This window comes from Octopus bimaculoides, chromosome 11, assembly GCF_046866305.1.
Source record: "Octopus bimaculoides isolate indiv1 chromosome 11, ASM4686630v1, whole genome shotgun sequence".
Lineage (NCBI taxonomy): Eukaryota > Metazoa > Mollusca > Cephalopoda > Octopoda > Octopodidae > Octopus > Octopus bimaculoides.
In genome coordinates, this window is record NC_142938.1 from 80,001,761 (window position 1) to 80,025,160 (window position 23,400).

The 23,400-nt window shown below is 35.6% G+C and overlaps 1 protein-coding gene across 1 annotated transcript in view; it reads left to right on the forward strand.

Annotated features, from left to right (window-relative positions):
- The window catches only part of LOC106867980 (uncharacterized), a 635,945-nt gene that overhangs the window by 201,021 nt on the left and 411,524 nt on the right, over positions 1-23,400 (forward strand). The window contains exon 3 of the transcript XR_016243735.1: positions 15,532-15,580. The gene's annotated coding sequence lies outside the window, so the exon portion shown is untranslated. The remainder of the gene's footprint in view (positions 1-15,531; positions 15,581-23,400) is intronic.

Here is a 23,400-nt window from a genome sequence, read left to right on the forward strand (position 1 = left end):
ATGGACATATTTCTGAAAGAAAACTGGGAATAAGCAACATTGCTTCTATGATGCTGCTGCACATTTACAATCATTGCATGATGTCAAGAGACACATGCACACATGCGCATACACACACACACACACACACACACACAAACACACAAGCATACATATATACTTACACACACATATATGATGGACTTCCATATGTTCTCTGTCTTCTAAATCCACCCACAAGGCTTTGGGCAGCTCGGGGCTGTAATAGAAGACACCTTCCACATAGTGGTACCAAACCCGAGACCACATAGTTTGGAAACAAGCCTCCCAGCCATACAGCTGTTGCTCCAGCTGGCAGAGCACAAAATGAAAAGTGCGATTTAGAAAGCTAAGTCAATGATGTTGGGGAAGAGTTATACATAATGCCCTCATCATCACTGTCACCATTTTTACATATATTTTTCGATGCTTGCAAGGATTGAACAGAATTTTGTTGAGGCAGATTTTTTGTACAGCTGGATGCCCTTCATGTTGCCAACCCTCACCTGTTTTCAAGTAAGATAACATTGGCCCCATAACTAGACATGTTTTTCCAGAAGATTTAGAAAGAGGGCTACCACTTGTATAATGGTGACATTCATTTGTGATTATGACATGATGCTAAGGCAAGGATATAGTACCACATAAACACGCATGTACATGCATGTGTGCATGCGTGCACACACACACATATACAAAAGAGCCTTGGTTTGCAAATGCCTCTCCTCATGAAAAAATCAGTTTACAAAGAATGTTTCCAACATGAAATGTCTCTGGTAACAACCAGTATATCAATTAATGAAGACACCAGCTGGCAACTAGTTGATACACATACACACAGATATAGACAGCAGACTTACTTGAGCTTCTGTCTACTAAATCCACTCACAAGGATTTGGTCAGCCAGGGCAATAACAGAAGATATTTACCCAAGGTGCCATAGTCTAGGATTTAACCAAGAACCGTGTGGTTGGAAAGCAAGCTTCTTACCTCACAACCATGCTTGTGCTTGTGTGTGTGTATTAAACTTGCACTATAAGATATTTAATAATCCAATATTTCTGAGGGGAAGGAAAGTTCAGACACAACCATCAGTTCTTATTCTTTGAAAATGATTATTTTTCACTTGTATAACCAGTTTATTAAATATTTTAAGGTAAAAGTTTATTATGGAAGAGCCATTTCAGTCCACAAAAATTTTTAAAATTTATATGAAGCTTGGTTGTTGTTTCCAGCAGGTCAAGTGATTACAGCTTTAATATTTTTACCTTTGTTATTTGCAGTGGAGTCTGTTCTTTCTGGAGCTTCTCCTTTTTTCTTTAATATCCAGAAGTCCTACAATTACTAAACTTGTGTGTCAGTGTGTTGGTCACTATTTAACTACTGCCTGTCTCTGTGTATATTCATGAAGAAAAGAAACAAAAAGCAAAGAGGTTATGTGGATTCTCTTGCATATTCTCTAAAAAAATTCTTTTCTAATTAATATTTTCCCTTAAGAAATTTCCTTAACTTAAATTTTATTTAGATTTTTGATTAGGTAAAATAAATAATTAAAAAAAATTCTTTTGACTATTTCGTGGCGCTTACTGTTTCTTTTTAAAATGTCTTTTCCATTTACTTTTTGTCTGTTTATGAAATTTATCTTTCTAAACTTCTTGTTAAAGATAAAAATAATAATAATGTAGTCGCTTTTATACTTTCTGAGTTTTGTCTGTATAACAAATGCTTTTCTGTTTGTAAAAAACATTTCCTGTAAAAAAAAAGAGTGGACTAGAAAGAAAAAAATACAGGTGCAGGAATGATATTCTTAATTAATTCAACCTGGAAAAGTACAAAACAAGAAGTGAAAGTTTTAAAATATTTGGAATTTAAATATGCCTATTGGGTGCATTCAGATAGAAAAAACAGTTCACTCCCATTTCACTTCTGAATTCATTTATTCATGACTATTGGTAAATATTTCATTAGCCTCTGATGGAGGATCACTGCCCAAAACATTAAAACTTTGTGGAAAAATAACTGATTCCATTTTGTAAAGTTTTTGTATCACTATCTACCAATGTAGACCATCACTTGTTGGATTGAATTTTACTGTTTTGCTACGATTACATAAATTTTAAATTCTACATTGTCATTAAGTTCTGAAATAGAATTATCAACTTTGAACAAAGCACATCTGCATAAAATGTATGTTGTAATAATTCTATACAGTTATGTGTGTGTGTGTGTGAGAGTGAGGAAGAGACAGAGAGAGTGAATGGCTGAGTGTATCTGTGCATGTGTGCATCTCTCTGCACATGCATAGATAAACTCTTACAAATTCTTGATTTCAGATGAGTCGATAAATGAGTCCCTTCACAGTAGCTTGACTTGTTAGAAATATCAGCAGAACTCCCTCAAATCAGAACCCCGTTGTTTTAAGTAATGAAAAGATATTAGGTAATGTAGTCGTAGTTACACAAAAAGATGGAACTGCCATGGCTGGAATGCTTTTGATTATAGGTCTACTCAATAAAGGCTGACTTGAAGTTAAGCAGTAACAACTTGACCTCAGAACAGATGCTTGATTTTATGCCCTATCATTGATGTAATTAAATTGATCCCAAATTGTAGTATCATTTCTACATTTGGGACTCTATTATGTGTATTAGCAGTTCACCATTGGGCCATGCTGTGAATTTTGGTAGTTCATCATTGGCTATGTTCTGTATTTTGACAGTTCACCATTGGGTCATACTGTGTGTCTTGGCAATCACAGTTGGGACATGCTGTGTATCTTCACATTTTTGTGTATTTGAACAACCGAAGCTGTGTATAATTAATGAAAGTGCCATGATATTTCAATTTCCAATTTTAATTCTCCCATCTGTGTAATTTAAATATATGAGAAGCATTTAGAGACTGACTTCTCTATGTATATCATACACTGTCCATACGAGCCATGAGGTCATGTGATCCACTCCCACCATATGCTGGGGGAGTCGTTGTGTGACAGAGCCTGTCTTTCTACAAGCAACACTTACAAGGAAATTTTAATTTAATGCTCTCACATTAAAATACTTGTTAAATATTCCATACTGTTACTTCTTTTAGCAATGAACTGTATCTCTTTATAGTACCTAATCATAGCTATGTGGATTTAGCCATTTGAGAGTTAAGTTTTTTTAGTGCAATGTTGTCAACAGGATATGAAAAACAAATCCTATCAGCCCGACCAGTTGTGCTTCTCTATTCTTGTAAGGTGTATTGTTTAAAGTCCCTTTTTTTTTTTTGGTACATTAGCACAATTTCCTTTCCTTCTATTTTCCTTCTCTCTGTTATTTCTAGGTTCTATTGTGTTCTATGCTAAAAGAACAACAAACAAACAAAAAATCTAATTATATTTCAATTCTTTTTTTCATATACCATATCTATCAGTTTGTATGTTTTTGTTTTTGAGAAATAAACATACAAATAGGTTTATTTGAATCTAAAGAAATAAAAAAAAAATGCTTGGTCATGTGATATAAATGAAGGGTCAAAGGGCTTAAAATGATTCGATTAGGTCATCGTTGATGATAAAATATTCCCAAACAAACAGTGTATTTTATTTATTATTTTGTTTTGAGATCAATAACTAACAACTAACAAGAGAAAGTGCCATGCAAAAACCTCTCCATGTGCCACCCCTGCTTGTTCTTCTTCACCCAATTCCATCTCCATCTCACCATCTAATACTACAGAAATATTTCCATATACCACCCCTACCTACAGTTGTTTCATTCCAGAGAGTGCTTTGGTTCAAAGGATTCTGAACGGGGTAGAATGGGTGAAGACTGTTACACGGCCAATTATAACCCCCCACCCCCCCACCCAGCACCTCCACCATTGCCACATATTTTCCCACTGTGTGACAAAGGATTCAGCTATCTTGGAGCCTGCATTCCATATTTTTATTGCCCTCCCCATCTCTCTCTCTCTCTCCCCCCACACACTAACACACATGCACTCACTCACTTGCACACATAAATATATCTATGTATGTTTGCTAATATGCACTAGCACACACACACACACATGCAATTATGTATGCACGTGTATGTATGTATGTACTTAGGTATGCATGTATATTCACAAACATCCAAACTTACACATACAAATGCACAGGCATAGAAGGATTCCCATACTCAGAGATAGAAAACTACAGAGACAGCACAGATTTTCAAACATAACCATATACATACACTTATTCAAAGAGTGTGTGTGTGTGTGTGTGTGTGTGTGTGTGTGTGTGTGTGTGTCTATGGTGGTAAGTAGTTGAAGTTTGTGGGTGTTTGAGGTGTGTATAACTTATGTGCATTCTCCTTCTTTTGTTATATATATATATATATATATATATATATATATATATATATATATATAGATATTTATATATATATATATATATATATATATATATATATAGGTGCATAGGTGCAGGAGTGACTGTGTGCTAAGAAGCTTGCTTACCAACCACATGGTTCCAGGTTCAGTCCCACTGTGTGGCACCTTGGGCAAGTAACTGTCTTTTACTATAAGCCTCAGACTGACAAAAACCTTGTGAGTGGATTTGGTAGATGGAAACTGAAAGAAGCCCGTCGTATATATATATATATATATGTGTGTGTGTGTGTGTGTTTGCCCCCCCCCCCATTGATTGACAACCAATGCCGGTGTTTACGTCTCTGTAACTTAGCAGTTCGGTAAAAGAGACTGATAGAATAAGTACTAGGCTTACAAAGAATAAGTCCCGGGGTCAATTTGCTCGACTAAAGATGGTGCTCCAGCATGGCCACAGTCAAATGACTGAAACTAATAAAAGAATACACACACACACATACATATACATATAATATATGATATATATATCTCATAAATGTATATATATATTATATATAAATAAGTACTATATACACTCTCTCTCTCTCTCTCTCTCTCTCTCTATATATATATATATATATATATATATATATATCTATATATATATATATATATATATATATATGTGTGTATGTGTGTGTGTGTGTGTGAACACACAGTCTCACCTCCCTGCACACACACACACACACACACGTACTTTAACATTCCCTAACATGCACATTAATGCAGACATATTAACACACATACACAAATAACCAAGTGCACACGTACCCAATTTACCCAAAAAACATATTAACCCATACACAGACTGCCCAGGCTCTCCATGCTCAAACACACACAGACTTAAAGTAGCACAGGCGCACACGCACACACACACACACACACACACGCACACGCACGCACACGCACGCACACGCGCGCGCGCGCTTGTGATCTTGTGCATGAAATATAAAAAAATGCTTATCACTCTGCACACATGCATACATAATCATTTAGACACCCGGATACACAAACATAACATTTACCCAAATACTCATTGATTTAACCACCCCACCACCCCTAATACACACTCACTCATGCATACTACATACTTTCCCAGCCACCACCTCTCTTCTTCCACATACACACTGTACTACACTACCTCACATACACACACGTATTTACATGCATACACACACTGTATCATGAACAGACATTGATATATATATACATTATTATCCTTCTTATTATACATTCGCATACACATACACATAGATATAAGCGTACACCTTTCTCTGTATTCTTTCACAAGCTGATAGCAATACACTACCCTTTAAAGTTACCCACTTTTTTGCCTTCCCTTCCTCTTTGATTGTTTTTCTTTATTTTTTTCTTTTTATTAATGGGGTACAGGTTAACAAAAGAACATGTTACATTAATGAATGAACATAAACAATAAGAACTGGTAAACAACTAGAACAACAACTGCAACAGCATCATCATCCGGATCATCATTATTCTCGTAATCATCAAGATCAAGAAGAATATAGGGAAACAACACCATCAGTAATAACAACATGCGCCTCCACACAGATGCACATTCTCATACGGGTACACATGCTGAACACGGGAAACTAACTCATCAAATCAATAGAGCGTTAAAATACACAAAGAAATACACACACACGCAACATGTATAAAATGGCAATACCAGCAATTAAAACAACAATAACAACACATGAAAAATTAGAAGAATATATAACAATAATAAAAACAATATCACACAAAAAAAAATGGTAAAAAATAAGGAGCAAAAATCAATAAACAACCAACGAAACACCAAAAGTACAACAATAATAGAGACACAAGAAGAAGAAGAAGAAGATAAAGAGTATAACAACACCTAACAACAAGACCGGGATCAGGAACACAAAAGAAAAGAAGAATAACTAACCAAGAACAAATTATAAGAGTGATAACAACAGCAACAACAACATATGAAAAGCAAAAACAACAACAACAGCATATTACAATAAAAAAATAAAAAAAGAAAGAAGAATTGCAGATAAAAAAAAAACTGACAATTCAAAGAAAAAAAAGCAACAACACAAAAAAGACCCTAATAACAACAATAACAAAATTAATTTGTAAACTTGATAATAAATAAGAACTCAACCAGTAACATGCTATCAACTAATCACACAATGGCGAGCCGGTCACATGTTGAATGCATCAATCACATGATCAACGACACGTCAGTCACATGATGGTAAGATGATCACATGAGAGCCGCTGAGGTTCCAACACTAGGCAATAAAATGGAAATCACCCATTAAGTAAACCGCTTACGTTTGGTGATGCTGATGGTGGTGGTGGTGGTGGTGATGATGTTGGTGATGTGGATGGTGGTGGTGGTGGTGGTGGTGGTGGTGGTGGTGTTGGTTGGTGATGTGGATGGTGGTGGTGGTGGTGGTGGTGGTGGTGTTGGTTGGTAGTGGCAGTGTTGATTTTTTTAACATTTATGGTCCTCTAAGTCTCCCTCTTGTGCTATATATACTTACAAGTATATTTATTCTCTGCATGTTTCTCTCTCTCTCTCTCTCTCTCTCTCTCTCTTTCCATCTCTGTATATTTCTCTCCCCACCTCTCTCTCTCTCTCCCCACCTCTCTCTCTCTCTCCCCACCTCTCTCTCTCTCTCTCCCCACCTCTCTCTCTCTCTCTCCCCACCTCTCTCTCTCTCTCTCCCCACCTCTCTCTCTCTCTCTCCCCACCTCTCTCTCTCTCTCCCCACCTCTCTCTCTCTCTCTCCCCACCTCTCTCTCTCTCTCTCCCCACCTCTCTCTCTCTCTCTCCCCACCTCTCTCTCTCTCTCCCTGTGTGTATTTTAATAAATAGCATTATCTGTATGTCTATCTATCTATCTATCTATCTATCTATCTATCTATCTATCTATCTATCTATCTATCTATCTATCTATCTATCTATCTATCAGCATACACACACACACACACACAGTCATTTAACCTCAAACTTCCATGCTGGCAATATATGTGTGTGTGTGTGTGTGTATCATGCAGGTGCCGGCATGGCTGTGTGTTAAGAAGTTTACTTCCCAACCACATTGTTTCATTTTCAATCCCACTGCATAGCACCTTGGGTAAGTGTCTTTAGCTGTAGCCTTGGACTGACCAAAGACATGTGAGTAGATTTGGTAAATGGAAACTGAAAGAAATCCATTATATATATATGCGCATATAATGTATATGTATATGCACATATACATTATATGTATATACACATATAATGTATATGTATATGTACATATAATGTATATGTATATATATATACGTGCATTTATCACTGATCCCTCCCCTACCCTTGTTCCTTATTCATTAAACTCTTCTCCACCCTCTTTCTTCATTTCTAAGCATCTCCCACTCTCCTTGTACACTTTTGTAAACTCTATTCACCCACACTTCTTGCCTTTCTGTCCCCATGCACTCCTAAAGGCCTACTTATATACCTTAAAGGTCTATCCTAAAACCTCATTACCATTATTTTATTTATCTTTCCAGCTCCATCCTGGTTACTTCCACTTGTATAATGAGGGCAGACATGTGGATTCTCTACAGCAAGAAACCAGTTCTGTTCTGACTCCCTCTTTCATATTTTAATCTCTCATCTCCTTTGTATAAAGCCACCTTCCACTTTACTACAGAGACCCTCAGCTGAAGGGGATTTGTAAACTGCATGGCAATCTGACTAGAACTGATGCTACAAAAAAAAAAACCCACCCACTACACTCTGTAAAGTGGTTGGCATTGGGAAGGGCATCCAGTCATACCAAAGGAGATCTTGGAGCATGATGTAGCTCTCGGACCAATTGGATTTTGTCCAATTGTCCAACTCATGCCAGCATAAAAGTTAGATGGTAGAAGGAGATGGTAATGATAGCTATATATATATAAGCATATATATAAATATATTTAATTAATAACAGTTTGACTCAAATGAAGAGTGAGAGATTTGAGAGAAGCTCAAGACGGTTCAAAATGTTAGGCCTCTATTGGTCAGCTCAGGTCACCAGCTATTTTCGTTATTCTTAGGCCATGTACTTGGACAGGATGCTGGCAGGATGCTATTGCCACTTCGGTAGCAGGCGGCAGTAAAATGTCTTCATCAACCTCAGTTCCTTGTAATGGGTACCACTTATTGTAGAGTGAGATGTTAGCATGGGTCTGTAGCTCAGTTGTCATTCAGTGGACATGTAAACCCTTTAGTGGCAACAGCCTTTACATGACAGTAATCAAATTTGAAGGTGTTGGGTTACAAGTGAGGCTGGATGATCAGCATGGACAGGAGTTGTAATCTATTCTGGTGTTAGGGATCAAATACCTCGCCCTTGGGCATAGGACAGCTAGGCCTAGGGTGGCATGTCTGGAATGTCAGCTGCTAGAGACTTGAAGTTAATAAACAGAGAGTAATTCTGATGGCAACAATAAAAGAGTTTATCCTTTCTGTTGTGAGTGTGTCATTATCATCGTTGATTTAATGTCTGCGAGGGTCGGCTGAAAAGCTGGCTGACCAAAATACTCTCATGGAATGTGACCAGATGAGGTTTATTTTTCAACACAGTCCCCATTGCGGTCCATACACTTCTTTCATTGATGTTGTAGTATTTGGATCCCATTGGTGCAGAAGCTTTCATCCTGCTGGTCCAAAAGGTCATCAACAGCAGATATGACGTCATCACCACTGCAATACTGGTTCCCAACCAAGTGTTTTCTCATATTTTGGGAACAAATGATAGCCAGATGGGGCCAAATCAGGAGAATAAGGATAGTAATCAACCACTTCAAAGCCCCAATCATGCACAACAACCATTGAAGACAAGGACTTGTATGCTGATATAACAAGACTCTTTTGTTAGTTTTCCTAGACATTTGGTCTTGATAGCCTTTCATAACTCCCTCAGCAAGTTTGCATAGTACTCTCCAATGATGGTGTGGCCCTTTTCAAGATAGTCAGTAAGTACAATGCATCTGCTGTTTCATAGCAAAGTGCACCAATGATAAGGAGTTCAAGAGCAGTTGTGAGTTCCAGTCATCATAGATGTTCTCTTTTACCCCAATTTTAGATAAGACATTTACATCTGCTGGGAATCTAACCCCTACAGTAGTGCATAACTTTTGTTCTCTACCCCATAAAAAACTGTGTTGTGCTTTCACCAAATTGCTATTTTTATTGGAATGTTCCACCAGAAATCCTTACTATTAAGTGTATTAAGTGTCCATTCTTGCCTTGGTATCTTTTTGACATGAATATAGGGACAATATTTCCTGGGGGCATCATTGTAAATAGTTTTGGGAACAATGTCATGTCTTTTAGGTAGACAGCACCTCACAGGCATTCTGGGAAACAACTAATGGTGTTGGTGATATCTTTTATGATGAAATGGCACAATTAGCATTTTCTATAGTAATACAGGATTGCTAGCATCCTCGACTCTTTTACTAATCAGATTTTGGTATCTATTCCTGTTTCCTCAATAGTGAGGGCATGTTCTTCTTGGTGTAAGTTGACATACCTGTCACAGATTCAGAAGTTTTTCATCTCGTTGATGTTCTTGGCATCTTCCTGTGTGTGGCTGTTTATGTATTAATGCAAAACTTGGTACTGATTTGATGAGGGTTCCTCCTTTGAGTTCCTGTTAATCCCAGATAGTCCAGTTACTCTGTACAGTTCTACATCCAGATTATCACATTCAGGAGTTCTTCAATTACTCTTTAAGATGTTATCAATTTCATTGGTGAGTACTGATTTCATTCCTTATTATTCAGTAGGTATTGACTAAGTGATACAATCGGGTACTCAAAAGCCGTTTGGACTGAACTTATACTTTTGCCTCTTTCTCTTTGTCTAATGTTGTTAGTGCCTCTGTCGATGTCCAAGCTGCAGATCACTTGAAATGTTCTGTTCAATAACCTAAATGTATTTATAAGTATTTAAGAATGAGTGAATGTATGTGTGTATGAATATGCGTATCTATGTGTAGCTTCCTTTCTATATATGTCTTCCTTTCTTAACTGAAGTTATGAGTTTATTATGACTGGCTGCTTGCTCAGTAGCAAGGTTGTAAAAGGAAGATTCCCCCTCTCCTCAAAGCTTTATACTTTAAGGCAGCATTTTTATTGTTGCTGATATTCTGGACATCTGTAGCAAGTGAATTATAGAGCTACATTCTTTCTCCAAAAATCCAAGTGCAGCCTTTTGATCTTTGTAGCTTAGTACACACCTTGCTGGTTCAATAATAATAATAATAATAATGGGTATAAAGCTGAAAGTGTATTTCGGTTACTGGATGTGTTCGCTCCACATCAATATTCCAAAGATATATAATTATAAATGATCTAGATGATCATAAAATCAGGAACAATAAAAATCTGAAAGACTACCTTAAAATATAAGGAGAGCTCTTTGCAACAACAGTTGACAAACATTTTGTTTGTGGATCGGTGAGTTGGGTGTTGATTCTTTGTTTTTGGTCATTTTGCTTACCACATTGACATCAAGTGAGAAGATGACTTCCACAATGCAGCATATTTTTATTTTGTGGTCCTTAACATCACATATTTTAATTTGGTTGCTGTTCTTCTTCTATGGTTCCACTAGTACTCTTTTGATCCTTCATTCTTCAATACATTTATTTATAATTCGTTGTTATTTTTTCCCCTTCTTACACTATTCTAGATTGCTCTGGTTATCACATCATGCATTTTTGAAAATATTTTATCGAAAGGACATTCTCTCACAGTTGACAATGGTTTAGCTAATACCTCCAGTGCTGGTTATGAATAAACTACATTTGTTGTCAGCTGAAATTTTACATCTTTTTGTGTAAAAAGCACTTGGAGGGTTTTCTTGCACCTGAATTACATGGAGGTAACATTTGAGGTGAGATATTATCAATTTGCCAGCACTCCATGCTGGGCTGTAGTGTGATTTAGTCTTTCAGTTTTCTCGTCTTTCTTTATTTCAAGAGTACAGCCTTATCACAGAACTGATCTGTTTTCCTTTACTTTGTTGTCAAATAGGATTTTTCAATGTTCCTTGGAAAAAGATCTGTGTCAGCTTTTATTTCATGTCTCTTCCTGGAAGTCCCTATTCTAATGGTGTTACTAATTTTGTGTTTGTAAACTTAAGTGATACAAGAGCTGAACATTTTTGCAACCAGAGAAATTGCTTCAGTTTTACACTCTAGGTAATATATGATGTTAATACAGATCTAGGGTCACAAATAAATATACAATCTTGGTAAATTAATCTCTGTATGTGTTTATTGACATCGAAATTTCCATCAACATTGAGTAACTTTTAAATTCTTAAATTCAACTTATTGAGTTCTTGAAGTAACTAGTTCAGAAGATCAAATGTGGGTGTCAGGGTAGGCACTACAAATGTGTTGTGAGTGACATGGTTGTTGTAGGCTGAGAGTTCTGATAGTTATGTATTCTTTTCTCCCATGAGATAGTCATTTCTTGCCATCATCATTTAACATCCACTTTCTATGCTGGCATGGGTTGGACTATTAATGTGTTTATCATACCTGCCATTCTTATCCTACCCAGTATGTGTGTTGGTCTCACCCTAAAGTTCAGGCTGTATTGTCAAACTGTTCATGAATATATTTAGATTTTTGACAAATAAAGGTTTTCTTTGACTTATATCTGATTTTAACCGTTAGTACGTACAAAAATCATATGTTGCACAATTTCATTTTTCTTGTGTCAAATGTATATATGAATTCAATCTATAAATAGAATTATTACATTATTTTAGGCTACTTCTGAGCACACATTAATTAATTTTGTGTACCTGTTGCAAAATGTGTGTGCATGTACACATGCACAACTTAGATGAAGCAGTGTCTAACAGTTGGTCGCACCTGTTTTTACTCCAATGTCTGTGAGATCTAATTACAGTTTATGTCATTAATATTTTGCTAATTCAACTTCATGTCGTCTACAAAGAAATAAATAGATAGATAGATAGATAGATAGATAGAGAGAGAGAGAGAGAGAGAGAGAGAGAGAGAGAGTGTGTGTGGGAGAGAGATGAGTTATGTTTCTAGATTCAGAATAACTGTCTCTACAAACACTATACCATATAAGCAGGTATGATAACGGATTTAACTAGAGAACAGCACTGCTGACAATCAATCACCCTGTAGGATGCCTTTTTGATAATGTATGATATCAGATATGATTTGTTTGTTGTCAAGTAAAGTGGTATATCAAATCTTTGGTTAGGTGTTGAATAGCAGCCACCAATGGTTGTAGAACTTTGGCTAAATTGCAATGCTTTGATTATTCACAACAGTCAAGTTTTTGTGATTCTTTTCTATATTTTTTCCTGTATCATTTTCCTGATTAGTAGTTGCTTTACACCATACTTCCTTCTTTACTAGAGTTTGCTCAGCAGTAATGATACTGATGATAGCATCATGATCCTGTAAGAAAAAAATCGAGGCATCTAATGCATGTCTAATGCATAATACTCTGGTATACTGTTGAGTAGAGATTTTTAGCTTGAGTAGTTTGGCTAATTTTTTATGAAAAATAATGGTAGTGTTGACAACCATTTCAACACATCTAATATATTCTTGATGCTCCTTTCATGCAATGCTATCAAATCTCAGCAATAAAAAATGCCATCTGCAAACCAGTATCCTTTTATAAGATCTGGGCCAAGGGATTTTCTGTTTTGTCATTTTCTTTAGGACTGATTTCAATTCTGTATAATATTTTATGTTATTTTTATTCAATTTCTTCCATCTTAACGGCTTACTTTTTGAACTTCACATTTCTTCCAATGACTTTCGACTTATTCTTCTGATAGGGGTGTCTTTTTTAAAGAGGTTGTGTGTTTCTAAATGGCTTATAAACACCTTCCATGCTGCAATTGTTTATATATATATATACATATATATACATACATAAACAAATTTTGGATGTATCGAATGTGGTTGCAGACAAGAAAGTAAATTTTGAACGCAATAAAGTTGTAAGAACAGCAGAGAAAGATTGGGTATTTGTCATTATAAGATGGAATTGAGTAACTTTTACTTCATTTGTAATCATAAATGTTCACTAATCAATATATGTATACTGGTATCATCATTATGGTCATTATGTTAATTATGATTTATTGTTAAATTAGCAATTTAGCATACGCTTTACAACCTTGTTTATAACCTTTTTCTCAAATGTTTGGTCTAGGGAATTAAAAAGAAGATTATCAAGTCAAAGCTTCAGTTTTTGTGGAAAGCACTTACACAATTTTGAGCTTTTAAATGTCAAACCATTGGAGGATAAATTCTTGATATATGAGGGTATGAAAAATTTTGGGGATCTGACAGTACCTTTGATTAGCCTTATTTTTTCCTTATATTTATATGCCAAAATTTGGAGCAAATCTTCCAGAATCTACTCTTTGTATGTATGTATATACATCAACACTATTCTTGTTAAATGCAATGGTTTAACATTTAAAGGTTCAAAGCTGTCTAACTGCCTTCCAGAAGAACTGAAACTTCGAAAAGATGACTAGATAATCTTCTTTTTAATGTCAATCTATATATTTCATTAGAAACTAAGGTTTCTTGATTCATAACTCCAGCAAAAAGTATTGAGTAATCGTTCAGTTTAATGTAAAATTGTTTTTATTATAGCTTGACATAATAACAACACAAACACACAAACACACACATGTGCAAGAGTGAGTGAATGAATGATAGCATAGCATTCCCCAGTATTTCAGAATGTAAGGAAACCTAGTAAATGTTCTCATTAGTTAACTCTGACTTAACTTCTTCTCCACCCCATGAAAGGTTGTGGTTAAGGGCTAAGATACTAGACACCATATTTGTGAAGAGCAGTTTGAAGAAAGATTCATTGGAAGATATATAATTACATGTGTATTACAAATGGATTTGGTGATCATAATTGTATAGTAAGGGGTAGAGGGTTTTCAATCCATAATGGAGGGTGTTGAATTTTGTGGCGTCAAAAGACATATTGCAAAATAGTATATGGCCCCTAGATGTTGTTGAGGATGGTGGAGTATATACATACATACATACATACATACATACATACATATATATATATATATATATATATATATGAGCTATATATATATATATATATATATATATATATATAATCATCATCGTCATCATCGTCATTATTCAACACCTGTTGTCCATGGGTTGAAAGGTTTGATCAGGCTGGCATGCTAGAAGGCTACACCAATCTTCAGTCTGGTTTGGCATGGTTTTCTGTAGCTGGATGCCCTTCTTAATGCCAACTACTCTGAAAGTGTAATGGGTGCTTTTACGTGCTACTAGCATGGGTGTCATTTGCGTGACACTGGGGTGCTTTTGTGTGCCACCATCATGGGTGCCAATTTGCGTGACACTGGTATCTGCCACAACTGCAATTTCGCTCACCTTGACGGGTCTTCTTCTCAAGCACAACGTAATGTCAAGGGTCTCGGTCATTGCCTCTATGAAGCCCGACACTCAAAAGGAACTCGACCACTTTGCGTCCGTGAAGCCAAATGTTCATACATTCATTTGTCTTGGTTATCAGCATCACTTTTTAGTGTCTTCAGCATAGTCGTTGACTATAGATGGTTGTATGTGTTTGTCTATATCCAAAAACATAATGAAACACTAAGAGAGTCTAAGAGGCTCTCCCCTTATTTCTACAGACATTTCAGACAGAGTATCATTGACTCTCATCAAAACCAGCAGCTGTGAGCCCAGTACTCCTGTTACGTTGAAATTAGCCGACCAAATCTTTTAATCTTTTCATTTTAAATTGTATCAGTATAGTAGTATTTTTGTTTCTTTTGTAGCTTCAAAAACATTTATTTGGCATAAATGGAAAAATCCAAATATATTACACTCTGAACCTAATCAGCACAGGCATGTATCAAGCACTCTTAGACACCTGTATGAAAGGAGCGTAAACAAATATCATGCATATGTGTGTATTCGTGTGTATATATGTGTATATCTAAATGTGTACAGAATATATTTATCTTATATATTCTATACATTTTACTTGTAGGCTTCTGAAAACTTATGTTCTCCATGAAGAATAACTCATTAGAAAAAAGGTAAGAAAATATTTCTTGAAAATGATTTCTATTATATTTTTAACAACTATCTTTGTTTTTTTTAAACATGCTAAACACTACTTTTTAAAAATTAGTTGAAAATGTTAGATATTCCAGTTACTCTTATAGTTCACTATGTTTTGTGTCATTCTTTTTGTTTTCTGTCTTCAATAAACTCTTAAAGCTTAAAAAGAAATTAGGGTGAGAGTGTTCTTAGATCAATACCACTTACATGTATATATTTTTTCATCTTGTTACTTTTCTCATATTTTCTTATACATATATTTATATTAAAAAAATTCTCTAACTGTTTACACAATGTCTCTGAGCGCATAACCAATTATATTATTTTATATAAGTATCTAATCTTTTATGTATATTGAGCTGTCTGTTCCGTGTTTTTTGTCCTTACTTTTCTCTCGTGGATTTTGTATCCTGAGTTTTTGCTACTTTGTGCACAAAATGGTTGCAACAAAAGCATAGTTATTAGGGTAAGAAATGTGTGGAAGATATTCAAGGAATTACTACCTATCTTGGCAGCAAAATGGTGGTTTCTCTCTCCATGAAAAGGTAGATTGTATAAAGTATGTCATGCTGTATGGCAGAATGAAATGTAGATAGTTATTGGTTGTGGGTAATTTGTATGGTTTGGTGCGGAATGAGTTGGCTGTGATTCATTTGCTGTAATGAATTAGCTTTTATGAACAATGCAACTCAGTATAATGAAATGTCTTTGGTGCACAGAGGCATTTGTTGATGAGTTGAAGAGAGGCAACTGTATTCGTATGAGCACATAAGATTGCTTAAGGCAGCGAGCTGGCAGAAACATTAGCACACCGGGCGAAATGCTTAGCAGTATTTTGTCTGTCTTTACATTCTGAGTTCAAATTCCGCTGAGGTTGACTTTGCCTTTCATCCTTTCGGGGTCGATAAATTAAGTACCAGCTGCATACTGGGGTTGATCTAATCGACTGACCCCCTTCCCCAAAATTTCAGGCCTTGTGCCTAGAGTAAAAAAGCATATAAGATTGTTTGATTCTGCACAACTAAGCTCAAGTCCTCTGTCTCCTTTGTCAAAACTCCTTTCTTAAACCAATGAAATAATTTCTGATCTCAATATATTTTTGAAAAAAAAAAGAAAAAAAAAACTTTCCATGTAAACTTTTCTGTGTATATCTTTCCTTTATATCTCCATTTTTTCTTCCTTCAGCTATCGTCTCCTCTCTCTAACTGCTGTCCAAAGTACTTCATCATTCTCAGCAATATACTACCTTAAATTCACTAACTCTAATTCTAGACAGTCTTTGGTACTTATCAATTCTTTTTTCCATTATTTCTGTTGAAATACAATATGCCAACGTCTACATGTGGATGTAACGCTCTGACAATTGTCTGCAATTCCCTTGTTTTCTGTGTTCTCAAGGTCTTCTTTTCTTCATTTGGTTATTCCATTCTTGTATCACATGATGGAAATATTTCCTGAGTTTACAGCACTGATAATGTATAAAGCATTGAGTTTTACATAGAAGTTTCCTTACCCATCAAAAATATTCTAACTTGATTTTGTCTTTCATTGTTTTGTCCTTTATATGACCAGCTTTCAAGTCTCCCAGAGATTTATATTCTTCTTTAGTACCAAATCTCCGGTATCTTCTCATTGAGTACATTTTTTTTCTGTTACAGCCATATTTTTCTCTCCTCTTTACAAGGGTTCCACATTTGGAAATACCAAGTCCTGTTCTTATCTCATTACTAGACATTGCTCATGATACTGATAACGGTGTCCAATTCCTTTTCAGCCTTGTCTTAAAACTTAAGATCATCCATGAATAACAAACAGTGAACTACTCCTTTGTTCTTTTCCTAAGTTATATCCAGCTTTTACTCTTCTTAATTCTTGGGAGAATGGGATAAAACCTATGACAAACAGTAGGGGGGGGGGGGCTATCAACTTTGAAAACACTCATCCATCTTTACTTTTCCAAGTGGGTGTCCTCCTGTTGCTGGTTCTGTTTCCCGATTTCCCATGCCAACTTCTATCAGTTCAGTGATACTATTTGCAAAAGTAGAGGACCATCACAACCACCACCTTGTCATTGTTGTCATCATCATCATTGTCCTCATCGTCATCGTCATCATCAATGACATCATTGCCATCATCATCATAGTTGTTGTTGCATGTATGATTATTTTATTTCTGGAGTTATAGCATTACTAAATTAAATTTTCTTTGGAAGACTTGATAAAAACCATTATAATTACTTGAGGAAAGCCTGCTCTTGATATCGAAGGGTCGATAAAACAAGGAAGGTTTGCTTTTTTCAGACATTTCCCTCTTTATTTACATGCACATTATAGCTTTCAAAATGGTTGGCAAACATAAACATGGTACTTGACAAAACACGCCAACAACAAATGGAAAAAACACACACACAAAAATAAAAATAAAAATACATGACTGAATGAATAAAAAAAATGGAAAACGAGCATTTAAATGAACAATTAATAGATAAAAATATTTCAAACAGTCTACTAAGTAGTTTTGAAGATAACGATAGTGACAGCAGTAGTGGAAACATTCTCACTTTGAATCTCGCGTGCATTAACTGTGTTAAGGCTAATCTTATCTGAATTGTAACACAAACAAAAGCAAACAGAATTTTTAGAATTAACAGTCAAAACAAAAAAAAAAAAAATTAGTTGGTAGAATTTTCTAAGATCAAACAGTTTCTTTGCTACAAACTCTAATCAAAGAAAGAATGATGAAAAATATTATATATTTGTATTTTAGGAAAGCTAGAACTTATGTCAAGACGTGCAACAAGCACTTCAGGACATTTGGAGAAAAAGTCTTTCAACTGTCAAAAAGAAGAATATATGACACTTTCTGCTACACTTTCCAAACTAAAGACTCAGCCAAAACATAGGATGAGATTGTTCGACACACTTCCATCCATACGTTTGTGGTACATTGAGCCCTGGTACATTGAGCCCTGGTACATTGAGCCCTGGTACATTGAGCTAAGAAATACAAGAGATATGAAAAATGATATAGATCTCTGGTTGGTCATTGCTTTTGTATCACAGCAAGAGAGAGTAACAAAAGGCAAGATGTGACTAAGGGTTATGAAAATGAATTTGAAAGTCCTTATAAAACCTGATGGCCACAGAGCCATAGTGGAACTGTGACTAGTCGAGAGTACCGCGACAAAGTGTATGAGATTGATGGTACAGGATAAATAGCCTAGTTGCTGCACTTATTGTACTAGGAACCACTTGAGAGGCTCTTGAGGAAAAGAACTAGAAAAACGAGGCAAGAAACCAACCAGAAACAGAAGTAATAGAGACCAGCTGAGACAGCTAACTAGAGCAAGAAGCTCATTTCCAGAGAAGCATAAGTCAAAACCCTGGGAATAACAAAAGAAATAACATTATGCCTTGTTCTGGAAACAAGTGAACAAACATCTTGTCCCTGAATTGTAGCAGCCAGTGGCACCACTCGTTCATCATATGACAAGGAAGAAATTATGGTTGTTGAGAAAAGTGTATTAACTGATGAAGCAAACACAAAAAAAGAAAAAAATGAAAAATCTCAAAAAAGGGAAAGTCGATATAATGCACCTAAAACAGGTGAGAAGCAACAACCTCCACAAAACAACAAAGATGTGACTCTTCAAAACAATAACAAAGATGATGAAGAGGAGGATGGAGACCTGAGATTCGATGCCCTTTAAAAATCAAATTAGACTTGTAAAATGTTATTGTTTGCTTGAAGCATTGTATATGGTATGTGACATTGAGAGAGATAGAAGACTAAACAATGCAAAATGGACTGGAAGATGAGGTGAGGAAATTTGAAAGTCAATTACCTGGTAATCTTTGTTTTGATTTTTGTTTTTATATTGTTGTTACTGTTGGTTTTATATGTGTCCATGCACACACACACACGCACACACACACACGCGCACACACACATGACAGGGTTCTTTCAGTTTTTGCCTATCAGATCCACTCACAATGCTGTGGTCAGCCAGGCACATATAAGACCAACAGGAACCACGATATAAAGACAAAAATCAAAACAAAGATTACCAAGTAACTTACTTTTGATTTTTGTTACCTCATCTTCCAGTCCATTTTGCATTGTTTAGCCTTCTATCTCTTTCAACATCACAAAATACCCTAGGTATAAATAAAACCCCATTTTGTGGTGCTATGGATTTTCCAATGAAGTGAAAATAGCACAGCAACAATTAGGTTTTGAATGCAGGCAATATGCACAAGATAGATTGTTAGTAAAAACAAAATTAAGACTGTTGAATGAATTTAAACTTTTCTTGAAAATGTTGGTATTTTTTTAACCCAAACCAACTCTAAAATAATTTTAACCTGTGTTTATGAATAATACAAAGAATGGCAAGTGGATAAGTTGGGTTCTCTAACCCAAATGAGCCAGTAATTTTCCATGTTTATTACTGTTAATTATATCTTGTTTTAATAATTGTGTTTTATCATACCTTTTCTTTTTGTTATTTGTGCCTAAATATTTGTTCTTTAGAATTTTTTATTTGCCTTATAAGGTATTGCATAATGTCTTTCATCCCTTCTCTTGTCTTTGTATAACTTAACCATCTCACATTATCTTTGAAAAACCCCTTGTTAATGTCTCTTTTTGTATTTTTATCTTTTAAGTCCCTGTGGCTAATAAAGATAAGATTAATATTGTTGTGATTGTTGTTGTTGTTGAGTTTGGAGGTGAATGGACATGTCAACAAACAACACTGAGGAATATTCAAAACTTCTACATTTTTACATGGTGAAAAATAAATTGTTTTTTTTTCTCTTTATTGTTTTACTGAAAGAACTCTTTGAAATAGTTGAGTGCCAATCTCATTTACCTTGCTGTGGAAAACAAAGGTGTTTGTCCTTGGATATTTTATACTTCATGTTTTGTAAGCATTTGTTAACTAGTTATTCCAGATGGTTCCTCCTTCTAAAGCTGTGGTAGGAGACCACAACAGCAGTGGTGCTAATCATGGCCGTAAGAAAAAAAGATTGGTAAAAACATTAACATGGAATTTTAGAAAGACAAAAGACAAAAAGAAAATGTAAATTCCATTTATACTGTCACATCTGCAAAAGACGAACAAGAAAATAATTAAAAAGAGATATTTGTATATGAACATATATAGGACAAAATTTTAATAATAACTTTGCTAGCATAAGTGCAGGCATGGCTATGTGGTAAGAAGATTGCTTCCCAATCACATGGTCCTGGGTTCAGTCCCACTGTGTAACACCACAGGCAAGTGTCTTCTACTATAGCCTCAGGCTGATCAAAGCCTTATGAGTGGATTTGGTAGATGGAAACTGAAAGAAGCCTGTCTTATATATATATATATATATAGATATAGATATATGTTTTTGTGTCTGTCACAAATAGAAGAGTTAACTTGTGTATTGAAAATGAAGGACAACACTTTCAACATCTTTTATAAAGTTTTTTAAAATCTTGTAAAGTCTAAAATATTCTTTTGTAGTCTTATACCATCGTATAAATATTTAGTTTGCAATAAAATACTTACTGCAGAGAGACCTTTTGAACACCCTGTATAATAGCAACACTAGAAACCTTCTAAAAATGTCTTACATTATGCAACAAATCAAGGAATGAATTTTATTTCACATTCCTAGAAGAGAAGATGGCAAGGTACAATGGAGTATCAAGAATGGTTTAAAAAAAAACACAATTATTAATCTTAGCCACTATCTTTTTTACCTACTAACTTTTGTGGAATTGGATAGCAAAAGAGGACATAAATCAATCATTACTGCAGCTACAAAATATTCTCAACAAATAATATATAATTTCAAATGGCTAAAATCTAAAGGTAATTTGCTAGGTGCAGGAGTGGCTGTGTAGTAAGAAGCTTGCTTCCCGGGTTCAGTCCCACTGTGTGGCACCTTGGGCAAGTGTCTTCTACTATTGCCTCGGGCTGACCAAAGCCTTTGGTAGATGGAAACTGAAAGAAGCCTGTTGTATACATATATATATATGTGTGTGTGTGTGTGTGTGTATATGTGTGTGTGTGTGTGTATGTTTGTGTGTCTGTGTTTGTCCTCCCAACATTGCTTGACAACCGATGTTGGTGTGTTTACGTCCCCGTAACTTAGTGGTTCAGCAAAAAAGACCAATAGAATAAGTACTAGGCTTACAAAGAATAAATCCTGGGGTCGATTTGCTCAACTAAAGGTGGTGCTCCAGCATGGCCACAGTCAAATGACTGAAACAAGTAAAAGAATAAAATAATAGAAATGGCACACCCACCAATCATGATAGTAGACTTAAAATATTAACCCCCACATAGTTAATTTGTGATGCCCACCAAATATCTATTTTTAAAAAATCTATTTCTGGTCTGGATTAAAATATTTAGCTCAAACAGGGCAGCAGATTAGTTGCCATAATCCCTGAGTACACTCAGAAGAACACCCATTGTTTCTGTTGTATGTATTACAACGTTGCATCTGTTGATTGTTCAAAACACGACAACATATTGTGTCACAACATCCAAAATTAGCTTTCATTAAAATTTCTCTTATACTTCTATGAACTTCTGTCTATCCTCAGAAAACAGCAATATGAAAACCATACGGAATTTTAGCATGCAAGTGTATCACCTGGTAGTGAAGAACAAAAATCTGATATCATATTTGACAAAAATAACAATAATGTGTTAATAATTGAAACAACAATAGAATGAGTACAATGTTGTGTAGAAGCGAGGGGAAAAATTGGCAATTATGCTGACATAGCCATTGTGTTGAAAACATCATGGTATGCAAAAAATATATCTGTTACTTCATCTATAATTGGTGTAAACGGAATGATATACAATTGCTTTTGAAAAGACATTGACAGGTTACTATGAATATTTGGCAAAGGCAAGTTCCAGAAAATCACAGTATTTGGTTCTATAAATCTTTAACATTCTCTGGAAATATTTGTTGATTTAGATGTTTCTATGCATGTTTATCATAATTTAGGTGCACAGGCATGACTGTGTATTTAAGAAGTTTGCTTCATAGTTACATGGCTTAGAGTTCAAACTCACTGTGTGGCATCTTGGGGAAGTGTCTTCTTCCATATCTTCTCATTGACCAAAGCTTTTTGAGTCAACAGAAACTGTGCAGAGACAGTTGGAGGGAGCATTCTTTTTTGGGGGCAGTAGACTTAAGCTGCCATCCAGTTTGACCATCGGGTACTTTCAGTCAAGTTCACTCTATCAGAAGCTTTGTGGTCAGATCTCTGTTCCTCGGATAATTTCCTCTTTTCCGATCACCCATTTTGAAGGTTTTGAAACGGGTCATAATTACTGTCCTTCTTCCTATCTTATAAACACTGGTAAAGAGAACCACAGCAGGATTTTAACTTGAGTGTAACAGGTATATTACAGGTCTTATTCATCACAGTTTTCAAATAATAATGAGGCTGATGCTGATAACAACAACAGCGATTTCTTATCATCATCATCATCATCATCATCATCATCATCATCATCATCGTTTAACGTCCGCTTTCCATGCTAGCATGGGTTGGACGATTTGACTGAGGACTGGTGAAAACCAGATGGCTACACCAGGCTCCAATCTGATTTGGCAGAGTTTCTACAGCTGGATGCCCTTCCTAACGCCAACCACTCAGAGAGTGTAGTAGGTGCTTTTACGTGTCACCCACACGAAGGCCAGTCAGGTGGTACTGGCAACGGCCATGCTCAAACTGGGGTATTTTATGTGCCACCTGCACAAGGGGCACTGAA